Genomic DNA, 7,345 nt, shown 5'->3' on the forward strand with positions numbered 1-7,345 from the left:
GAACCTTTTAAGATTTTAAGTTTATTGTGTTTATCCTGGGGAAAAAAGAATTGGTTTTAGTTCTCAGGATAGGGCAGATGGGTCTGCAAGTATTTTAAAAGGTATTATTGATGATTTTAGATTACAGGATGTTGCTGTTGTGATGGGAAAGAAAGATGTTTTTACTTGGTCAAATGAAAACACTAAATCTCGTATTGATTTTATTTTTACTGATAATAATGTTAGAAAAAGGAATGTGTCGGTGTTAGATAATGTGTTTTCAGATCATAGGTTGCTTGATTGTGTGTGTGAGGTGGGTAGAAAGAAAGAGAAGAAAAGCTTGCATTGGAAATTAAATGTGAGTTTACTTGAGGATGAGTGTGTTAGGGAAAGGTTCATAAGGAAGTAGGGGTGAGTGGCGTGTGGAGAGGGGACGTATGGTGAGTGGCGTGTGGAGAGGGGACGTATGTGAGTGGCGTGTGGAGAGGGGACGTATGGTGAGTGGCGTGTGGAGAGGGGACGTATGGTGAGTGGTGTGTGGAGAGGGATAGGATGGGTGTGCTTTCTTGGTGGGACTGGATAAAAGTGAGGGTGCGTGATTTTTTTATTAAGGAAGGGAAGGTACATATGGAGAAAAGGAAACGTTTTTATTATGTGTTGCAGATGAGACAGCAGATGCTACTGATATTAAGAGAGAATGGAATTGAGGGAAGTTAAGAAAGAGATTGCTCAATTGTTGAAAGAAAAAGGTAAGACCATTATTTTTAATTCCAAAGTGCAGATTTTAGAAAATGATGAAAAATGTTCTAGGTACTTTTTTAAGAAAATTGTTGCTAAAAAGGAGAAAATTGTTAAGATTGATGGTGTTACAGATTTTAAAGGTATTTTAAATAAGACTTGTGATTTTTATTCTAATTTATATTCTTTTAAAAAAACTGATGTTTCTCTTGAAGAATATTTTTTCTCTCTTCTAGAATCTTCTTTTGATGCTAATGACCAGGATTTTTTGTCTCGTGATTTTAATGAAAATGAAGTTTTAGAAATTGTTAAAAGTTTTAAACGTTTTAAGACACCTGGTTTGGACGGTTTACCGATTGAATTTTATTTGATTTTTTTTTAATATTTTAAAGGATGATTTTATGGTTTTATTGGATAAATGTTTTAATGAGCTGTTTTTACCTCCTTCCTGGAAGCAGGGGGTAGTAGTTTTATTATATAAAAAGGGTGATAGGGAGAATTTGGCTAATTGGCGCCCTATAACTTTATTAAATGCTGATTACAAAATTTATGCTAAAATTTTTGCTAGTAGACTTAAGAATGTGATTAAAAAGGTGATTGGCCCTAATCAAGTTTGTGCTGTTCCAGGAAGGAGTATTGATCATAATTTATTTATTCTTAGAGATTGTATTTTTAAAGCCCTTGATAATAAAAACAATTTAGCAATCCTTTTGGTCGATTTTGAAAAAGCTTTTGATAGGGTATCTCATGAGTTTTTATTTAAGGTGTTGGTGAGGATGGGTGTGCCTGAGAAAGTGTGTGATCAGATTAAGCTTTTGTATAATAATAGTACGAGTGTGGTGTCTGTTAATGGTGTTTTTACTGAGAAAATAAGGATTTTATCTGGTGTTAAACAAGGTTGTCCTTTGTCCCCTATTTTATTTTTTTGTGCGATTGAGCCATTGTTGGGTGCGTTGCGTGAGGAGAAATCTATAAAGGAGTGCATGTTCCAGGTGGTGGTGGTGTACAAATAAAGTGTATGGCGTATATGGATGATGTGACTGCGTTATGTGGTGATAGTGTATCTCTGAAGCGTGCTGTAAGGGTGGTTAGATGGTTTAGTGGGGTGTCTGGTTTTAAGATGAATGAGGATAAGTCTGAGTGTATGTTGTATGGGGAGTGGGTGAGTCTTTTGGATGTTGAAGTTAAGATTGTGTTTGATAAAATTAAAATTTTGGGTATTTATTTTACAAATGATATGAAAAGTGATATTAATTGGGAAATGGTTTTAGAGAAAATTAAAAAGAAAATTGTTTTATGGAATTTTAGGAAGTTAACCTTGGAAGGTAAAATTTTAGTTATAAAACAATTCCTTCTGCCTATTATTTTATATGTGTCTATGATTTTATTCCCACCTGTTTTATGGCTGAAGAGAGTTATTAGAGAATGTTTTATATTTTTATGGGGATCTAAGATGGAGAGGTTTAAAAGAGAAGAAATGTACAAATTGCATGAGAATGGGGGGGGGGGGGAACTTTCCTGACATTAAGACATTTTTACGTTTTAAGTATTTAGCTTTTGTTTTAAAAATTGTGCTTCAGCCCGATGATTGCATGCTTAAGAATTTTATTATATATTCTGCCGGCTCTATTTTTTATCGATATAAGTGGCTTAAAGTCATTTTATCCAAACCTTTTGCTTTTATTCCTCCTCCCCAATATGTGATTTTAGAAAAAGTAGTTCGAGAATTTCGTCTTAGAGATGTTCCTCTGGATATTTTATCTGATCATAGAAAGATTTTGGTTTTATTTAAGCGAGCTGAGGTTGTGGGGCCCGTGTGTAATTTCTCAGGCTCGGTGTCCCTTAAGATCTGGAGGAATGTCTCTAGGAGGGAGTTAAGTAATTTCCAAAAGGATCTGGCCTGGGGTATTGTGAGAGATTGTTTAAGTACCAGGGAATTTCAGCATAGAAGGGGGTTAGTGGCGAGAGCTAAGTGTCCCAGACTTACCTGTACAGTTGATGAAACACCTCTCCATATCTTCTGGAATTGCCCTTTTGCTCAAGTGGTGTGGAGACTGACAGGGCCACTTATTAAATGGTTGGGTGGGGTTCAGTTTTTAAATCATGAGGCAGTTTTATATGGTAAGTTTGGTTGCATAGATAAAGCAAAATTTTTATGGGTGTGGATGACAATTAATTGTTTTAAAGAAGCCTTATGGAAAGTTCGAAATATTTTACTTTTTAGGAAAGAGACTGTTTCTCCCAAAGATTGTATCTCTTTAAGTCTTAGTTTTATGTATGTATATTATTTGAGGGATGTTAAGAGGGTTGGGAAAAAGAAAGCAGATACAATTTGGGGATTTTTATTATGGAATGTGATTTTAGTATGTTAAATTTCCTTTTTTTATATAATATGTATTATCTTTATTTCCTGCTTGCCACAGAATTTTATTCCACGGAATACCACATTACTTTTCCACTATGATGTTTTAGAACATCATTATATAAACAATGGACTTGGCGGATTAGTTCATTATTATTAATTTATTATGTCTTGACTGAGTGGAAAAAAAATAAATAATAAAAATCTGTTCTTATCAGTTTAATATCTGATACGCGCCCTATCTGGGTGCCATAGATTAAATGGATTTTTGAAACAGGGAGATGGAAGAAGAGCTTGCTCTGTCCACTCCACGCATTGACCTGGTATTGCAGTACCTCCATGACCGGTGCACCCCTCTCTTTTGCTGTGTGACAAAAACAGAATCATCATCAGCCCAACAACAACCAGAAGCCGAAATGAGCTGCAGCAGCTGATTTTTGCAAGAAAGCCTCAGCGACGAGCTCCTTTCCTGCCTGCTTTCATTTCGGATTCTTGTTAACCCCTTGTGTGCTGGGCCAAAAAAGCCTAGGAAACGGTATTTACCTGGCGAGGCGACGTGTTTGTTAGCCTTTGTTGTTCCTGTTTCATGTGACGAGCCTTCCCTCACAAATCTATGTATTGATGTGTGAATCTATTTATTTATTTAATTATTCATTTATTTATGTGTTTCATCATTTTGTATGTATTTTGATGTGTCCATTGCTTGATTTATCTATGTGTTTACAAAATCTTTCTATCTATCTCTCCTTCTTGGCAGACAATAAAAGTCTTTGGAGCTGTCATTGTTGTCTGTGTGCTTCTTTCTCCACCTGGTGCCTGCTCATGGAAGTTTTTCTAAAATGAGTGGAGCCTGCTAGCTAGGTAGGTAGGTAGGTAGGCGGGCAGCTAGGCCCACAAGATCCAGTAGCAGCTAGGTAGGTGCAATCAGCCTGAGCAGCCGGGTGGCTTTCACGCCTTTCTGCCTGTCTGTCTCCAGAGTGCAGCTCCAACGATGGCGGGGGGGGAAGGAGGGGGGGCCCGTTTTCGGGGGAGGGTGGAGGAGGCGGAGCCATGCAAATTGGAGAGCAGCTATCTTTCCAGTAGTCAGGCAGCAGGTTCCTGGTGGTTGTCGTCGCCGCTGCTGCTTTTTATCATGAAGCAGAGTTTTTTTTTTTATCCCCGGTCAGTAGTTGTGTTTTTTGCCTGGCCTAGCAGCCAGCCATGTATAGTTGTTGGTTGCTGCTGCTGCAGCTTGTGAATTTCCAATGGTGTGATTTGTCTCCCCGAGGCAGAGGGAGTGCTCTGAGCATGCGGCGTCCCAGACAAGAGCGTTGCGGTTATCGCTTCTCGGCCTTTTGGCTAGATCAAGGGGTATTTTTGTTTTTCTTGATCTAGTCAGAGGTTGCTAAGGGAACCCCCTCTCTCGGCCTATTGCCCCTTCCCTTCGGGATTGGGGCACTGCTGCTATTGGGTGCTGGGGCACGACCTGAAGCAATCGGTAGCTGTTTTTTTTTTTTCTTTGAGAAGACCCACTCTCTTGGCCTTGGGCTCCTTTCTTCCTTTTTTGGGGGTTGGAGTCCTTGCTGCTTTTGGGGGAGTGGCATTCCTTCTCATCTTTTGGGAGATGGCAGATTCCCGTTTTTCATCGGCCTCTAACAAGGCGCGATTTTTTACGACTTATAGAAACACAGTCCGTTTTTATGTTCAAGAATCTGTTAGAGGTCTTGTTACAGAAAAATTTTTGTATGACAAAATCTTTTTTGGTTTGATGAAAATTGAATTGAGTGATTTTTTCTGTAGTCAAGATTTTTTAAAAATGGGCTTTATTGATGTCACTTTTTCCTGTCCTGCTGCTGTATTCAACTTCAGAAAGTTGTATTTAAAATATGCTGAACATGACTTACTAAAGGGTATTTGGTGTGATTTGAAGTATATGGAGGAAGATGTACTTTTGACACTGCATATGTACAATCCATACATTTCAGAGGAGGACATTTTGAAATATTTGCATATTTACTGTTCCAAAGTTGTTTTCATTAAGAAAGTGTTTAATGAGCATGGCATTTGGAATGGTAAGCGCCTGTATCGTGTGCAATTTCGTACTGATGAATCTTCCTTTAATGGAATGAAATGTCCTCCTATGATTGTGTTCATTGGTTCTAATAAAGGCCGTGCCTATTATAAGGGTCAGGCGAGTTTTTGCAGAAAATGTTTAGTTTATGGTCACAAAATAGAGAATTGTGTTAGTAAATTTTGTACTAATTGTCAGACTGATTTACATGCCACTAGTGAATGTAAAGTAAAGAAATGTCATCTTTGCTATTCATTAGATCATTTGTTTGGTGAATGTCCAAGAAAGTCAAAGCCAATCTATGCAGGTGTTGTTAAGGTTGATATTGGTAAAGAAAATTCTGATTATTTTCCTGTAAATTCAGAAGAGGAAGGTTCTGTTTACTCTGAGAATGAGTTGGATGTTTTGTTTGCCGATAATGTTGTTTCCCCAATAGGGGATTCTTTTGTTCCTTCTGTATCCCCTGTAGGTGTGACGGATTCAGTAGCCAAGCCTCAGAGAGAGAATTTTGATTCAGCAGATTAAGTCTTTATATGATGGCGGCGTAAGTAAGTTATTGATAAATGGTTTTCTTGGAGATGGTTTTTCTATCAGGTCAGGGGTCAGGCAGGGGTGTCCCTTGTCCCCTATTCTCTTTGTGTGTGCCATAGAACCTTTCCTTGTTAAGATTTGGGGAGTTAAGGTTATCCGTGGTATTTTTGTTCCTGGAGGTAATGGTGAACAAGTCAAATGTCTTTCTTATATGGATGATGTAAATGTTATTTGTTCCTCCTATGCTGCTGTCCATAGATGTATTTTATTGGCTAGATTGTTTTCTGCTGGGTGTGGATTACATTTAAACTTTCAAAAAAGTGTGTTATGGTGTTTGGGATTTGGAAGGAGGACTTACCGCAGGATATTGAGGTAAGAAGGGACTCAGTTAAGGTCCTTGGTATTCATTTTGATCAGGAGTTAAAGGGACAGGAGAATTGGTCTGCTGTGGTTAAGAAACTTGAGGGCAAATGTGCCTTTTGGAAACTTCGTGATTTATCTTTTGAAGGTAAAATTTTGGTCATTAAATCTGTTTTCTTGCCAATCATTTTGTTTTGTTGTTTAGTTTTTACTCCTAATTCTTTATGGTTGAAGCGGATTAACAAACCCTTGTTTTCTTTTTTTTGGAGTTCCAGCATGGATAAGCTCAGTAGAGAAAAGCTTTGTAGGAGTAAGTCCTGTGGAGGGAAAGATTTTCCGGATTTGGTGAAGTATATATTTTTTTAACTTTCTTTCCTTTACTGTTAAATCTATTAATAAAAATGTTAAGTTTGCTGCTTTTTTGAGATACCATGCTGGTATTATCCTGCATAGGTTTGGTTGGTGCCATATTTCTTCAAAATTTTTATTTTTACTTTGTCCTTTAAGGTTTTATTTACTTTTGGAGAAAACAGTTTCTTTGTTTCATCTGGGTGATTTGCCACTTGATATTGTTAAAGATCAGAAAAAGTTGACGTGTCATGTTAATTCCTTTTCTTTTGTTTTACCGGTAGGTAGATTTGCAGAGGATCCGTCTAAAGCAGTTTGGGAAAAGGTGTCCTGTAGATTCCTTTCTAATGAGCAGAAGGATTTTGCCTGGTTGGCTGTGCACGGCTGCATTCCTACAAGAGAATTTCAACACAGAAGAAGTCTTGTTCAGTCTGAGATTTGTCCAAGGGAAATGTGTTTCTTCCCGGAGAGTATTTTTCATCTGTTGTGGGAGTGCAGTTTTGCACAGCAAGTTTGGAGTTTGTTGATGCCTTTGTTTCAGGAGATTTGTGGTTTGCAGGCTTTGTCCTATGATATAATTCTTTTTGGAAAGGGTTTAAACATATTAAAGGTTAAGGAAAGGGTTGCATGGCAGTTTATAAATACTGTTAAGTTAGGTTTATGGAAAATTAGGAATTTGTATCTTTTTAAAAAATAATTTCTTTCTGTTGAGGATTGTGTGGGTTTTATTCTTGGAACTGTTTATACCTATTATTTAGAAGAAAACAAGATAAATCCTGTGTTTGCTAAACAAATATGGAAAACTGATTTATGGTCTAATAAAATTATATTGTAAACATCCAGACAATTAATAAAATGTAAAACGGAGATTTTGTCTGGATGTATTTTTTTGATGTTCTTGTATTTTTTTGTATTTTTTGTATATTGTTTTCTTTGTATTTTGTATTTTTAATTTTATTTTATGTTTTAATGTATTT

The 7,345-nt window shown here is 37.0% G+C and overlaps 1 pseudogene; it reads left to right on the forward strand.

The window, feature by feature from the left end:
* Nucleotides 1–3,234: 3,234 nt before the first annotated feature.
* On the forward strand, nt 3,235–3,436 carry LOC128655009 (uncharacterized; annotated as a pseudogene).
* The last annotated feature ends 3,909 nt before the right edge of the window (nt 3,437–7,345 follow it).

Source organism: Bombina bombina, chromosome 3, assembly GCF_027579735.1.
Source record: "Bombina bombina isolate aBomBom1 chromosome 3, aBomBom1.pri, whole genome shotgun sequence".
NCBI lineage: Eukaryota > Metazoa > Chordata > Amphibia > Anura > Bombinatoridae > Bombina > Bombina bombina.